General features: G+C 44.4%; 1 protein-coding gene across 1 annotated transcript in view; it reads right to left on the bottom strand.

The window, feature by feature from the left end:
• VIPAS39 (VPS33B interacting protein, apical-basolateral polarity regulator, spe-39 homolog) overlaps positions 1-16952 on the bottom strand; it is a 1635849-nt gene that overhangs the window by 655382 nt on the left and 963515 nt on the right. The gene's annotated exons all lie outside the window — the stretch shown is intronic.

Here is a 16952-nt window from a genome sequence, read left to right as displayed (position 1 = left end):
TCTGCCCAAAAAGGGTAGAATGGACTGCAGTGTTACCATCCGAAATTTTGTCTTTAGTACAGAGTTGTTTAACCTGCTGAGGTCCAAAATGGGTCTCCATTCTCCTGTCTTTTTTGGTACCAAAAAGAATCTGGAGTAGATTCCGGATCCTAGCTGATCTGCTGGGACTGCCTGGATGACTCTTTTTTCTAACAGCTTTTTTATTTCTAGCTGAGCCTGACCCCTTTGTGCGGGTGGTACGTCTGGGTAGGGGTTTTGGCGGTTGTACCAGAGGGAAAGTGAAAGGGATTTTGTAACCCTCGGATATGATCTTCTGTACTCATGTGTCTTGGGAGAGGGATTACCAGGCTTCCGGGTGCAGAGATAATCTTCCCCCAACTGCCTCCGAAGGCGGACAGTCGGGCAGCTTCTCAGGGATGCTGAAAGGGTTGGTCAGGAAAAGATTCCCTAGAGCCCTGGTTCTGAGGACACCCTCTGCCCCTGGGGCGGCATCTGTTATTTCCCCCTCTGCCTCTAGGGGGCAATTCACCACGTACGGCAGGCGCGACTCCCTGAGGTTTGCGGAACCACATCTTTCCTCCCTTCTGTCCCTTAGGATAAGGTCTAGAAGGCGTGGAAAAACGGACTCCCACGGCAGAGAGAGTCTTACCATCTTGCTCGCATCTGGTGAGGGTATTCTTCACCTGAGGTCTGAACAATTCTGAACCGTCAAAGGGGGTGTTGGTGAAGGACGCCTTGAAGGGATCGGCAAAGTTACAGAGTCGCATCCAAGCTTGACGTCTCAATGCAACGCCTGTGCCAGCGGCCCTACTCGCTCCATCGGCTGCATAAGAGAAAAGCCACATAGAGGAGTTAACAATGGAGTTCAGGGTAGCCAGCTGAGAGTTTATTTTGTCCTTAAACCCCACAGCAGAAGGACCCTGTACCGTTTCACCCAGCTCTTTGAGCAAGTCTCTCTGAAGGCGGGTGAAATGACATAAATAGTTCAGCGATCGCATAGAAAAGGTCGCTGAAGCAAAGGTCTGCTTGCCGTACCTGTCCATGGTCCTGGACTCTTTGTTAGGAGGATGAACAGATACAGAAGGATCAGCCAATTCCTTCTTAGTGGCTGCTGCTACCACCATAGCATCAACTGAAACACCTTTGGTGAGAAAGGATTTGTCATCTGGTGCAGAAATAAATTTAGAAGGCCTCCTAGGGGTAGGTTCCATTGAATCAGGAGCTGCCCATGCCTTTTTAGTCACTACCTCCATTAGTGGGTCGAAAGGGGGAGACACCCAGGAGGTGGAAGGGCGAGATCCAAAGGCATCAAGGTAAACCGACTCGTCCTCGGAAGGTTTGAGAGTGGACCAATTTCCCCTCTGTCTTAGGATCTCCAGGATGTCTGAAAAGGAGACATCCTCAGAGTGGGATCTGGGGGAACCTTCCGACTCATCCAAGTCCGACGTGACAGACTCTGGGGAGTCTATGTGCTTCCTCTTGCACTTTCTTTTTCTAGGGGGTTCCCCTGAAACTTCAGGGGAGCCCTCGGAAGAGGAGGAGATACCCAAGGTGAGTACCCTACGCTTTGGATCTCTGCTGTCAGGTGTAGGAGGATGGCCAGAGACCGTAACAGGCACTACAGAGGGAGGAGCCGCAGAACTTAACCTTGGAGTGGACACTGGGTCCAGCACACTCCTCATCACCTCGAAGGCTCCCCCATCAGATACCAAAGGTAGCCCCGGCTCCGAAGAGACCGGAACCGCCCCCGGAACCGACAGAGAAGGCTCAGAGAATGATGTCGGGGCCGAACTAACCAGAGCCGAAGCTCCGAGAGGGAGAGCGGGGTCGGATAAGGGTCCGATGCCACTCGCCCCCTCGAAGCAGACAAGGAAGTCTCGGCGCCCGGATATCTCCATGGATGGAACCAACGAAGAGGTCGGAGCCGACGACACCGGAGCCGAAGGAGGAAGTATCGGCTCCGACGTGGGCAAGGTCACGGTTCCAACAAACTCCGGCTCCGAACATCTCCCATTACTCTTTAAGAGGACCTAAACCATTCTAGTACCTGGTGTCATGACTATGGGCTCAGGTTCAATACAAAAAAATGTAGTATAGCATTCTTTGGGATACAGAAATACTTCTAAGCTTACTGCAGAATTTATAGCTCCAAGGTTGATACCATTACTAAAGATCCTCTCACATTTCTAAGCACTGAGCTTACATCGAATCACCATGCATCACTTATAGGAAGTTCTACTTTGCCCATCTAATTATTAAAGGCATATTTTTCCAGATGCAGGGAATCTAATGTTCCCCTCTACAACACCCCATCAGTCTCATAATGGAATATGATGCTCCCCTTGACATGTTCCTATTGCAAACATATTGCTCAGCTTATAAAAAACAATGTTTCTTAACCAATAAAATGTTGAGTATAATCTCCTTAAGTTATGCAGAGTGACTACAAGCCTTATCATTTTAACTCTCTTACAGGCTCTTGAACAGTCATCTCTACTTGTCCTACAGAGCTACAAATCACCTAAGCCTGCTTGAACTGTTATGCATCTATTAAAAAAAAAAAAAAACAGAGGTAACACAAATACCCTCTGAAACAACTTAAACCTACACCACAATATTAACAGCACCTGTTGATGGGATAGATATGTCTTCTAATAGATTTCCTACTTCTAGAATAAGCTTCCACTCCACATCAAACAAACAAGCTTCCTATCTCTCTTTATGACCTAACCTAGTGAATGGATGGGGTCCCTAAATTCAACCTTGAGCTCTATTTCTAAGGTCTCATTGCTAGGGAGCACAAGCAGTGAGGTTTGCAGTGAACATGCTTCTAATAGTAGTATGACCCTATAAAAAACTCAGCATAGTTTATTGCTTTGTGCACTATGTCCTGGTAACACTGCCCACAGACTTTTTTTTTTCTAGTATTCCACCGATATTTTTTTACTATACCTGCAAGAGAAAACAATCATAGAAATCAGAGCATTTATTCCCAAAAGTTATGTCCAGTCAAATGACTAGGGATTACCAACTGAGGAATATCGGTTGCTCTAAGCAAAAAAATGTCAGTGCTCACCTTGCACAGTATAATAGGCAATGGACTGGCTAACCATGGCCTGACATTATTTAAAAGAGAGGGATAAATTAATCCCCTCCTGTTTTGGTCCACTAAAATTTTCCCCATTCTCTCCAGACCAAACAGGAATGCCATAGGCAAAGGAATTCTACCACCATAGCTTGAATATGGATGTCCACTGGTCACAGCAGCCCCCCAAAAAAACTCCTCCACTATCCAAACTATAAGTGATTCTAGCTGCCGTTTCACTATCCTCTTCCCTAGAAATGAGTATCACTGCAATTGCATCACACTTAAAGGCAACTGGTCACCTGTCGAACAACATGCCAACCTGCTTCTTGGATCCCAACTGTACAAGCGCCTCAAAAAACACTCCATTCCTTTCTTTGCCTCCAACCTCTTCAGATGGCCTCCCCTCAGTTACAATCTGAGAAGTCTTAATCACTCTGGTCCACTTCTTCAATGTCTCAGAATAAGAAGTTATGTACCTACCATAACGTTCCATGTTAGTTGTCTTCTTCTCGCCTTCTTTCTTGCTGGTTGGGTTCGGAGCCGATCTTCGGCTCCGACTCGGCCATTTTCTAAAGCTCGAGAGCTATTTACTGGCTTGAGGCCTCCCTACATCCCACAATGCCTGGAGCTAGATCCCCAGATCTTGTTTGAAAGACCTAACACCATAACAATACAAGAGGACAACTGTCCCAATAGCAAGACTTCAGCTATAGGGCTAAAGAAAAGATAGAGGACACAAATTGGGTAAGACTCAGCCAGTGATAAGACTCGTAGGAGGACTCTTCTCAGTCTATCTAGGCTAGGGGGATGGAGGGTGGGATGCAAGAAAGAAGGCGAGAAGAAGACAACTAACATGGAACGTTATGGTAGGTACATAACTTCTTAATGTTAAGTTGTCTCTCTCGCCTTCATTCTTGCTGGTTGGGACAGCGTCCCTAGCACCTTAGTCCTGGGTGGCTCTTCGGAACAGACTCTTGAGCACAGTGGACCCAAAATCAGCTCTACTCCTAGAGGCCACATCCAATTTATAATGTGAAATGAAGGTATGAAGGGTGGCCCATGTGGCCGCCGCACAAATGGCTTCCATTGGTAGTCTTGCTTGAAAGGCTACCGATGTAGCTAAAGCCCTAGTAGAGTGGCCTTTAGGTTTAGCAGGGAGTTCTTTATTCCTCAACTGATAAATAAGGGTAATAATAGAGGACAACCACCTGGATAAGGTTACTTTAGACACTGGTCGACCCTGCTTACCCTTCGCATAGGACAGGAAGAGTTGGTCTGATTTCCTTATTTGCTCAGTCCTATGCAAATAGAAACGTAACTGCCTATGAATGTCCAACTGGTGTAATTTGTGTTCAGCTTTGTTGGAATCATTTGGAAAAAAAAACTGGTAGATCAATGGATTGATTCAAATTATTTTCGGAGGGGACCTTAGGAAGGAAAGAAGTATTAGTCCTGAGTGAAACCCTATCCTTATGGAAAATTAGGTAAGGAGGACGAACACATAGGGCTTGAAGTTCAGAAACTCTCCTCGCTGAAGTAATGGCCACCAAAAAGAGGGCTTTCCAAGAAAGCAATTTCAAGGAACAGGAAGCTGCCGGTTCAAAAGGAGGCAATATCAAGGAAGCTAGGATCAAATTCAAGTCCCACGGAGGCAGGGGATCTCTCACTGGAGGCCTGAGCAAAACTGTTCCTTTAAGAAAAGCTTTGCAAAGCTTATGGGACATGATGCTGGTTTCTGACAGACCCGTATGGAAGTTTGAGATTGTCGCTAAATTAACTCTAATGGTGGCAGAAGATGAGCTCGCTTGAAAAAGTTCTGCTAAAAAGTCTAGAACGTTATGGACAGGGGCCGTAAAAGGATCTATATTTCTAGCCTCTGCCCAGAAAGAGAAATGTTTCCACTTACTAGCATAAGTCTTCCTGGTTGTAGGTTTGTGCGAAGAAAGGATAATCTCACGCACAGAATAGGAAATACTGGGAAGCCTGGCTAAGGTTGGAAGTGGAGCAACCAAGCAGTGAGGTTGAGAGACTGAAGAGATTGAAGCAGCCTGCCCGACTGATGGATCAGGAGGTCCGGAACTGAGTCCAGATTCCAAGGCTGCTCTAGAAGGTGACGATGCAGGAATGGGAACCAGATTTGTCGAGGCCAGTAGGGGGCAATGAGGATCTTCCTGCAACCCAGCACGGTAGCTTTCTGAATTAGTTTGGGAATTAGAGGAAGGGGTGGGAATGCATACAGAAGTCCCTGGGGCCAATCGTGAACTACAGCGTCTCTGGGGGAGTGTCCGGGAAGAGAGTGAAGAAACTGTCGCACTTGCTGTTGAGAGGAGTTGCGAAAAGGTCGCAGCAAGGCTGACCCCATTTGCAGAAGATTTTGTCCGCTACTGTCCGATTGAGAGACCACTCGTGAGGCATGAGAGTAGCTCTGCTTAGCTTGTCCGCTATGACGTTGGACTTCCCAGGGATGTGCGTTGCTGTCAGAAACCGTTGAGAGGAGATCGCCCACTGCCACAGTTTGAATGCTTCCCGACATAAGGGATAGGACTTGGTTCCGCCCTGCTTGTTGATGCACCACACTACAGACATATTGTCTGTCTGAATTGCAATGGTCCCAGTGGGTAGAGAGTTCTGAAGAGCTTGCAACGCTAAAAGCACCGCCCTCATCTCAAAGACATTTATGTGCAAGTGGTACTTGTGGGGTTGCCAGGTGCCCTGGACAGTCCTGCCCTGAAAATGCCCCCCCACCTGATCAGGGAGGCATCCGTGGTCACCATGGCAACTGGAGGAGGAAGGAAAAATGGTCTGCCCTGGGGTACTGATGGGGAGACCATCCACCAAGCCAAGTGGTCTTTGCATGACTGCGTGATTATTATCTTGTGAGACATAGGAAGTTGTTGAAAGGACCATTGGGTGAAAAGCATCTACTGGAGAATCCTCATGTGAAAACGAGCCAGGGGAACTAATATGATCGCTGCTGCCATGAGACCCAAGGTTTTTAGGACGAATCTGGCCTGAATCTTTCTGCATCCTAATAATACCTGTACGTGTCGGCGAATGTCTGCCACTCTGTCCACTGGAAGTCTTGCAGACAGATCTTTCGTATTTAATCTTGCGCCTATAAAGGTTAAAGACTGACAAGGCGACAATGCAGACTTTTTGAAATTTATTGAGATACCTAGGTTGGAGCATGTTTGGATGGTATAGTCCCTGGCTCTCAGCAATTGATGTCTGGTGGTAGCAGTAAGGAGCCAGTCGTCTAGATATGGAAACACCTGGAATCCTTGCCGTCTCAGGTGAGCGGTAACCACTGCCATGCATTTGGTGAACAACCTGGGGGCTGTGGTGAGACCAAGGGGCAGGGCTCTGAACTGGTAATGACTGGCTCCCAGCCGGAAGCGGAGAAACCTTCTGGAACGCCTGTCCATTTTGATATGGTAGTACGCATCCTGAAGATCTATGGAGCACATCCAATTGTCCTGACTCAAAAAGGGTAGAATGGACTGAAGCATGACCATCCGGAACTTCGTTCTTTGAACAGACTTGTTTAGCCTGCTGAGATCCAAAATGGGTTTCCAGTCCCCTGTCTTTTTTGGTACCAAAAAGAACTTTGAGTAAATTCCGGATCCTTGCTGGTCTGCTGGGACTTGTTGGATGGCCCGTTTTTTTTAGCAGTTTTGAAATTTCTTGTAGTGCATGTTCCCTTAGACCGGGTGGAACATCTGGGATGGGATTGTTTGATTTTAAGGGGGTGTGGACAAAAGGGATTTTGTAACCTCTGGATATGATAGACCGTACCCATTCGTGTGATGAGACGCCAGGCTTCTGGGTACAGAGACAACCGTCCCCCGATTGCCTCCGAAGGCAGACAGCCGGGCAGCCCCTCAGGGGTGCTGGAAGGGCTTGTCAAAGAAAGATTCACTGCTGCCCTGATTCTTCGGACCCCCTCTGCCCCGCGGGTGGCGTCTATTGTTGTTCCCGCCTCTGCCTCTGGAGGGAAACTTGCCACGTGTGTCAGGCACGGCTCCCTGGGGTTTCCGGAACCACATCTTTCCACTCTTCTGACCTTTAGAGTATGGTCTAGAGGGAGTGGAAAAACGGACTCCCACGGCTGAGAGAGTCTTGCCTTCCTGCTCACACCTGGTAAGGGTACCTTTCACTTGAGGTCCAAACAGAGCCGAACCATCAAAAGGGGTATTGGTGAAAGACGCCTTGAAGGGATCAGCAAAGTTATAAAACCGCATCCAGGCATGTCTTCTCAAAGCCACGCCTGTGCCTGTGGCCCTACTTGCCCCATCAGCCGCATACGAAATGAGCCGCATGGAGGAGTTGACGATAGAATTAAGAGTCGCCAGCTGGGAGTTAATCTTGTCTTGAGCCCCCGCAGCTGATGGATCTTGAAGGGTATCACCTAGCTCCTTGAGGAGATCCCTCTGGAGGCGGGTGAAGTGGCACAAGTAATTCAGCGACCGCATGGAGAAGGTCGCTGAAGAAAACATCCGCTTCCCGTATCTGTCCATCGTCCTAGACTCTTTATTAGGGGGATGGACAGGTACAGAAGTGTCAGCCAATTCCTTTTTCGTGGTCGCTGCTTCCACCATGGCATCAACGGGGACACCCTTTGTCAAAAACTGTTTATCTTGAGGGGCCGTAATAAACTTAGTGGGCCTGCGGGGGGTTAGTCCCAGTGTGTCTGGGGTTGGCCACGCCTTCCGAGCCACTACTTCCATCAATGGATTGAAAGGCGGAGACACCCAGGAGGTGGAGGGACGAGAACCAAACGCGTCCAGGAATACAGACTCGTCCTCAGAAGGGTTAAGGGCAGTCCAGTTCCCCCTCTGCCTAAGGATCTCAAGGATGTCTGAGAAACAGACATCTTCAGAGGGGGATCTTGGGGACCCTTCCGAATCCTCCAAGTCGGTATCTGACGTGACAGACTCGGGGGAGTCAACATGTTTCCTCTTACATTTCCTCTTATGAGGGGGCTCCTCTGAAATCTCAGGGGAGGCCTCGGAAGAGGAAGATACACCCAGTGGGGTAACCTGGAGCATTTGATCCCCTCGCTTGGGGTCTGGAGGAGGGGCATAGACCGAAGCAGGCACCCTCGGGGGAGGAGCTGAAGGGGCTGATTGAGGTGCAGATTCGGAAGTCAGCACGCTCCTCATGACCTCGAAGGCGCCCCTGTCCAGCAGAGAAGAGGGGCCCCGCTCCGAAGAGACAGGAATCCTCCCCGGCACCGAAAGGGACGGCTCCGAGGCTGATGTAGGAGCCGAGCTTACCTGCGCCGAGGCTCCGTGAGGGAGAACGGGGTCAGACAAGGGTCCGATGCCACTCACCCCCTCAGAGCCGACGAGGGAGTCTCAGCACCCAGATCCCTCCAAAGACGGAACCATTGAAGAAATCGGAGCAGACGACTGAGCCGAAAGGGGAAGCATCGGCGCCGTTTCCAAGATTCGAGCCCCAACAAACTCCGACTCCAAACTGGCAGGAGGAGTCGGAGGAGGAACTACTTCAGAAACAGGAACAGCCACAGCCTGATGAGGAGGGCTAGTTAACATTTTAGCCAGGGCCTGCGATTTGAGGAGTCTACTAACCACTCTCTCCAAGTCATGATCGGACAGCCTCGAGGACCGAGAAGAGTGGGACCGATGGCTCCGTTCAGATTGTAGTAAGGGTGACCCCGGAGCCGAGCGAATCGACTCTAGGGATGGCGACCTATATTGCTTACGGCTCCCTGACGGTTCTGACACCAAGGTCGGAGCCGAGTGAGATTTAGATACTTCGGTCCCGGCCGGAACTGAAATGGAAGCAGACGCTCCACCTGGTGATGGCTCCGTACTGGGAGCCGACGGCTTGGTGGGCTTAGGGGTTTTCACTGGCTGAGACTTTGCCGGTGACCCCTCGGGTTTAAGTAACCCCCTGAGAATCAACTTGTTCGTACGCTCATGCAGGAATCTCGGACTAAAGGCATGACATACCGAGCAAGAGTCCTGCAGGTGTAGGGCGCCCAAACAATAAACACCAGAAGTGTGACCGTCTATCAGAGACATTTTCTTACAGCACGAGTCACACTTCTTAAACCCTGATACCTTGGTATCCTTTGACATGCTAAAGAAAAAGGGATACCAACTGAAGTATATTAGACTAGTGTAAATAAACACACACACTCCCACACACACACTAGTCCCACACCTTCACACAAAAAATTAAAGAGAGTAACAATACTAGCAAAAATAAAAATAAATTTATCTTTAACTACAAAGGCTAAACACTACTCCCTACTGGAAAAAAGTTTATAAAAGGGAAGGGGATAGCCTCTAAATTAAATGGCCTACTTTAGGGAGATGGGGGGGAGGGGAGAAACTCTCTAAGTAAAACGAGTTTCCTAAAAGGCAGAAAAACACAGGTACTACAACTAATCTAACAGTACTACACTACTAAAACAAAAAAGCTTGAAATATATACTAAAATTTAACAACTAATTATGACAAAAAGATGAATACAACCTGAGCCAGTAAAGCGCAACCACGTAGCTGAAGCGGCAAACGAGATCTGGGGATCTAGCGCCAGGCATTGTGGGATATAGGGAGGCCTCGAGCCAGTAAATAGCTCTCGAGCTTTAGAAAATGGCAGAGTCGGAGCCGAAGATCGGCTCCGAACCCAACCAGCAAGAATGAAGGCAAGAGATACAACTTAACATCCAGAGTTCTTTGCACTAACCCTGTCTTCTTCATTCTAGGCCCTAATGTCTGGGAATTCCTCCCTAATAATCTTAAAGATCTCAAGCTGTACCCATCATTTCATGTTTAAATATCATCTCAAGTCCGAGTCAGTTTGCAAATGCTTTCCCCCTGGACACATCACCTAATCCCCAACTTTCCCATTCACCAGCCAGGCACCTTTGTCTTCCTCACATTACTTCCCTATACTAATATATGACATATCTTCCACATTGTGTGTATATATATATATATATATATATATATATATATATATATATATATATATATATATATATATATATATATAGTATATAGTTTATTTCTATGTGGCTTTACCTTACGTTTGCTAACTTTTACATTGTGTGCTCTATCCCTTTCACTATTTCACTCCCTTCTTCCCTCCTTGCCCTAACCATCTCTACCTATTGTCCCCTGTACTGTGTACTTTTATTATTACTATTAATTGATTACTATCTTCACACAGCATTTTAACTGCATTCATTACACTTCTTGTTAACTTGTACGTCTGCTGTCATTTATATTTGTCCAGGCTGAGACTGCAACAGCTCTATCTGGATTAGTGCTCTACCAGTTGCCAAACTGAATGAGTGAATGTATAAATAAATAAGTGAGACAGCATGCCAAAAGTGTTAAGAGGCTTCACTTCTGGTTGGGACTGCAAAAATACAACTAGAAAGAGGAGGAAATATGAAGGCGTAACATTGGAAATGGCAGGGGAAAAGAAGTCCCTATCAGGAATACAAAATACAATGCTGGATTTGGCAAAATAAATATTACAAAATTCTAATTACATGTCATTTCCAAAATGTGTATCCTCATACTTTACTTGTTAGCAACCTCCCTGAAGTTCATTTCTATGGTACATTTCCTCACAAGTTTCTATACAGGCTGGAAAAAAAACTGCTGACTTAGAAAATGCCCCTTTCACAGTTCTGATCACAAAGATTCGCTGAAAGATTCCACTGAGCCACCCAAGGGGGAAGCACACTCTAAGACCCACATAACATTTTCTGTCCACTGTTAGTGTCTCACACAAAAGACTTGCTATGAGCTAGTGGGGTGGTATTCGGTAATGCAACCCCAAATAGTATTAGATGCATAGCAAACTACAGATTTCCCCACATGCTTAGTCAAGCCTGCTTAACTTTTCCCCATAAGAGGATAAGTCTAGGAAAAGTGAACACGATATCTCAGTTCTCTATCAGCTTGGTTGAACAAAATCAACACTGAGAGAGAGATAACAGAGGAATATGTAAGCCACACCTTTTGGGACGAGAAATGAGTTATGAAGCATTCACCATGCAAACACTTGAGTAAGAAAGAACTGTTAGTAACGGCAGAAGCAGACAACAAACCATATTGGCTGGTGACATCTGCCACCATAAAGCTGAAATTTCCTCCAAAAGGCCTCTGAAAGAAGGGCCATCGTATCTACAGACCTCTGTGTATGTTAGGCATGGCTAAACTTGTACCCTGTCCCACTGCAACCTGACTCAAAGCATCAAGCAATGGAGTCCTCCAACCTAAGAAAGACTCCAGGGACATACCTTTGGAAGCTTTCCCTCAAGACTACTGAAAGTAAGCCAGACAGACTCTGTCAAGTTAAACCTGAAATTTAACATCTGTAAATAAGTCTAGCTTGCCTTCCTCAATAAAACTGTACACTTTGATGTAAATCTCTCCTTGCCACCCATTCCTGACATTTCTGCAAACACACTCTTCTGTCTTGCAAATACCTCACTAAAGGATACAAAAGTTCTGTTTCACATCTATTATAGGGAATTAGTAATACATTGCTGGACATCTAAAAGAATGGTCTCAAGTATAGGTTGATTCAGAAGCCATTCTAATCACATATATCATGAACCTTTTCAATTTCCATGAGGATCCCGACAAAAAGCCAGCTCCTCTATCTCTCTGGTCATCTATGTGACCTGGTGGCATGGCAACAATGGTGCTGTCACCCATCTGTTTTTTTTTTTTTTTCGGACTATCCAGAAATCAAACGGATTGTCTAGTAGTCCAGAAAACATTGTACAAGCTCCAGTATGCTGTTTCAAAAAAAGAAAGAGACTATAGGAGTTTGCTAAATCTGTGGATTTACTACGCTTTTTTTTTTACAAAATGGTATACAGTAATGAGAGAATTCGGTGGAGCAGCTAATTAATTAGCTATGTGTTCTTCCCAAGAAATGTCTGCGGCTATCAATTTATGCTCCTAAGCGAGCTAGAGAATTACTTGGCTGCGTAAATTACCACAGTCAGATGAGAAATTTAAATTGGCCAAAAGATGACAGGCACCCATGGAAGTCAATGGATGAAGCCACATTGCGCAGAAGTTCTTTTCTGGGTAGAAAATAGGTCTCTGACAGAAAAAGACAGACCATAACTATGCCTAAACTAACATATCTCTCCACATAATCTTTAGAAACTTCCTAACATACCAATTCTTAATAAATGCCCATGACACAAAGGGACACAATTAGGTTGGGTTGTGTGGCTATGGTTATAAAGGCCCTGGTGTTTGTTAGCCTAGTATATACCTATGATCCTATAAAGGACTGATGGCGGGAATCAAAGTAAACTCTGAAACCACTTTGGGCATAAAAGAGGGGTTTATTCTTAATGTGGCCCTATCCCTTTGAAATATGAGTTAAGGTTCACCCATCATGAGAGCTTGCAACTCAGATAACACTTCTTGCAGATTTGAAGACTACTAGGACACCCAAAGGAGACCAAGATGCAGTAATTTAGCACTTTTGTTCTGTTTATTTTCAGAACTTCATCAGAAATGAATTAAACAACAAAATAGCCAAATTTAAAATACTACGAAAAAATCATGTGACCTATTCAGTCAAATCATAATGAAGCAGCAATATGTGAATGAATGAACAATTAAAGTCATGTGTAACTATGTTCCAAACTGATAAAGTGGATGACCATGAAAAGGTCGAATCATATTCAACTAAATATTTTTGAAAAAGATAAAATCTAGTAAAATATCCATAAACTCTGTGCTAATAAAAAGTACTTGAGATTTATGTATTCATTTAGTCCTAGTTTCTTGTCCGCTGCCAGAAGGATCTGCCATTCAGCTTCCTGGCACTCCAATAAAACATTATTATTCCATGTAAAATGATCCATATTAACCTTGTCCAAAACAAAGAAGTGATTGTTACTGGATGACTACATTGGTGTAACCAGAGAAATTCTTTTTTTGATCTACGATACAAAATTGGAATTGCCTAGACATAGTAAGGCCTTGCTGAGTCTAATTATGGTGGCTGCCAAAAAAGCAATTACTAGAAAATGGAAATCAAAATCTAAACCAATTTTACTAGAAGTAGCAAATATAGCAACAGAGATAAAAAAACTGAAATCTGGATCTTTAGAAAAGGGAAAGAACAAACTACATAGGAAAAAATGGGAATTGTGGGCACAATACATGCAGTGAAGGAACAAGGTTTAAAAGAAGGCAGATATTGAATAAGCTATGTAATACTTAACTGACAATAACTAGATATTATAAATGATGTATAATATTTGCAATTACAGTTGCTTCAACGGTGTCTGTGATGTATAATGTTTGCAACTAAAGTTGTATTAATATGGTTTTTCATTTATATAAAGATAAGAGTGTCGTCATACATGATAATTTAATACAAATGTTTTTTTGTTTATAAAAAAAATCTCTTTTACACTGATGTACTTTGGTCTCTCTGAAAAATTTCACAGGTCTTACACCCTCACCCCCATGAAAACTACTCCCCACATGAAATCTAAAGCATCTTTGGTGAGAAACTTCTATGGGGTCCATGGAGAATTTGTTGTTTCTACCAAAGCAGTTCCCTTTTTAAAAGGCCCAGAACTGGAATATGATGCTCCACAGAATGCAAATCATAAGTCCATGTGTTTCACAGACACCATTACAACTTTCTCTCATGTAACCTCACTAGAGGAATCATGAAAATCATAGAGGCCCTGAACGTTGGAATCCTGAGAAATTCTCTTGCAGAAGTACGAGACTGAATGGAAAACCTCAGGAGAAAAATAAGTTCATCTCCTCTTGTGTCAGAAAGGCCTTTAGAACACAGGTACCTGGAAGACAGCCAAGGAACACAAACCTGTGAGATGGAGTCAAGGAAGATTTTGTAACATTTACCTGGAGAACCAGACTGGTCAGAAGCAACATAACGACTCTTGACGTTTAGATAAATGAGTAAGTAATCTAAATATGGAAATATGTGAACTCTATTCAGTCTGCAATGAGATGTGACTGGGGCTAGACATTTTTTGAACATCTTTGGAGCTGCAGATAATCCAAAGGGTAATGCAGAGACAAGATATTGTGACCCAGAAACAGAAAAAAACATTGAAATTTACTGAAGCCTGGGGCTATGGGAATGTAATAATAAGCATCTTTCAAATCCAGTATTACCATGTAACTCATGGGGGGGAATGAGGGGTAACAGGTTCCGTTATGGTCAGCTTTTTGAATTTTGGTACTTTCACATACAGGTTTATGAGCAAAAGATCTAGTACTGGTCCCCAAGGGGCCTCGTTCTTTGGCACCAGAAACATTCTGGAATAGAAGCTTTTGCCCCTTTGACCGACAAGCACTGGTTCTATTCCACTGAAATCCTCCTGCACCACTTTTAACACCCAAGAGTATGTTGAAGACCAGCTTTTGGGACAGGTTTGTGGCAATATTGGCTGAAGGAGAATGAAGGGGGTAGAATACCAACACAGACTGTTAGTTTGTCTCTTTTTCTGAAAAGATTCCCATTTCCTATTTTTATTACCCTACTGTCATTTCCTTTTTGCACCTTGTTTGCCAGAAAAAGACTTACTTACTTGGCTTTTTATGTGAAAGAGGGTGGTCTATAAGATTTGTACTGAGGAATAATAAAATCTTTGAAACTCCCCAAATCAGTTTACTTCTTTCATCAAATTGTTTAAGAACCTGAATATCAGAACAGCCAAACAATATCTCCTTGTCTAGAACAGAATATAAAATCTTTGACTTAACCTAATGAGCAAAGTTTTGTTTATGTACTCAGGCATATCTTTTCAGCGCAGTAGCAGAGGCCCTAGACAGAGTAGCTGTAGCAGTGACTCTATACAAAGTCTGCACAATCATGCACACTGTTCAGGGCATGTTTAGATACCTGGGACAAGGTAGAAACAGTCTGACTCTTAAAAAGAACTTTCTTCCATGCAGGGTGGTAGGTGCTTGATGAAAGTAGCTGAAGACTCAGAAAACTAATTTCTGAAATAGCAAAGTACCAAAGAAAGCATGATTCCTAGAATCAGAGTAAAGCACTAATCTATGTAAGAGCATGAACCAACAACCAAATGGCCATGGTACAAATGTTTGAAATGCAGACACTTCAAAGCAAGCACAGGAAGCAGCCATTCCTCTGACAGAGAGGCCTCTAACAGCAGTATGTTCCAATAGTTGTCCCACTGTCCTTATGGCAAAAAGCAATGCAGTATATAACCTGTTTGGCTACTGCTTGCCTTCAACTTCCTAGACCAAAGTTTCTTAAACTCATACAATCACATCAAGTATAACCTGAGTTGGCAGTGCATGTCCAGGATATGATAAGCTCTTTCTATCCTAGCCCCTGCTTGTGGAAAGAAAACCAGGAGACAACTGAACAAGTTTAAAATAAATTCTAATACAATTTTAAGAAGGAAATGTGAGTTTGTCCTAGGGGGTCACTTGATTCTTGTGAAAGACCAGACACGGTTCTCTGTGGAAGAAGATCTGAAGTTCCAAGATCCTGAAAGAAGAGGTTATGGACTCCAACATATTGTTTTCCAAGTGAAAAAAAACAAAACCACAAACAGTTCAAATGGAGGGTAGCCAAGCCTGTCAACCATAAAGTTCAATTTCCTAAAGAGGTTCTTCAATGAGGGTGGACAGACGGAACTTCTTCCTCTTTAAGGAACTGCATGAACAGCCAAATTTGTTTTACAGCACTGCTTTTCACAAGATAATGATCGGACAGTTAATATCACCTATGTAGAATACTGACACAGTACTGACAGAATACTAACACAGTACTGACAATGTGTTCATTTGCTTATTAAGGTACAATATAAAGATGTGGTTGTCAGTACAAGAACAGCTGAGAGTACAGCAGCAACTTTTCCTCCACTGCACATAGCTCCAAATGGTTTGCTCTTGTGCCTCCCTCTTCAAGACAGGACACATCTTTTGAATTGTGAAGAAGCCAAGATGGGTTCCTTACCCTACTATCAAGGCACCCATCTTCAAGACATGCAAATGATTCAACAGTATGAAAGGGAGAATTACCTTTTGACTGGTGGAAATTGTTCAGCACTCCAGAGCCTGGTGTCCAAGGTCTGTTACCAGAAGATGATTCATAAGTGTATAGTGACTCTACAGCCAATGGCAACTCACCATCCACTGCAATGGCAGCATCTTCATCACAAGACAAGCATGATATGCCAGCTCTGCTGCCATAAAGGGATAACTCCCAGACTACAACCCAGATAGCATGAGTTTGATTAGTGGCTAGGATGCCTGCTGGAGTTGGTGAGAGGAGAGGAAGGGGAGGAGAGGAGTGACAGGCCACTGCCAGCTCACCTCTCCTCTGAGGAAAAGTATAGCTGAGGGCATGCTCAAGGTGCAAAATTTAGTGCTTAAATCCCAGGAGAAAACTGGAGACCCCATGGGGGAGGGCTATCTTGAAGGGGTTACATTATTCATAGAAGTGAGTGACAGACTCTTGCTAACATCCATTGCACACCAAATGCTGGACATGTTACTGGATATGTATTATGGGGCGGGGGATATACAAAAGAAAAAGCAAGCAAGCAAGCAACCTTTGATGGATACCTAAATGAAATCTCTTGGAAAGTTCTCACCTAGGTGTACAATATATTTCCTTTGTGTATATTATTGCTGCTTATACAGGCTTGGGGTGTAGGCAGTAGAATAGCCCCTTAAATAACTCCTCCAACCACAAACATATTAGCTCTGCACTTCAAAAGCATACACTGACACAAACAGACTATTATATGGCCTGTCCCAGAGGGAAGTCTAAAAATCATGGAGTTTAATCAGTGAAATTATCCAGTCAGACAATTAAAAAA

The sequence above is a fragment of the Protopterus annectens genome, chromosome 6.part0 (assembly GCF_019279795.1).
Source record: "Protopterus annectens isolate FY-2018-M chromosome 6.part0, PAN1.0, whole genome shotgun sequence".
NCBI lineage: Eukaryota > Metazoa > Chordata > Ceratodontiformes > Protopteridae > Protopterus > Protopterus annectens.
Note: the sequence above shows the minus strand (reverse complement) of the source record. Positions and strands in the feature narration are given on the sequence as shown.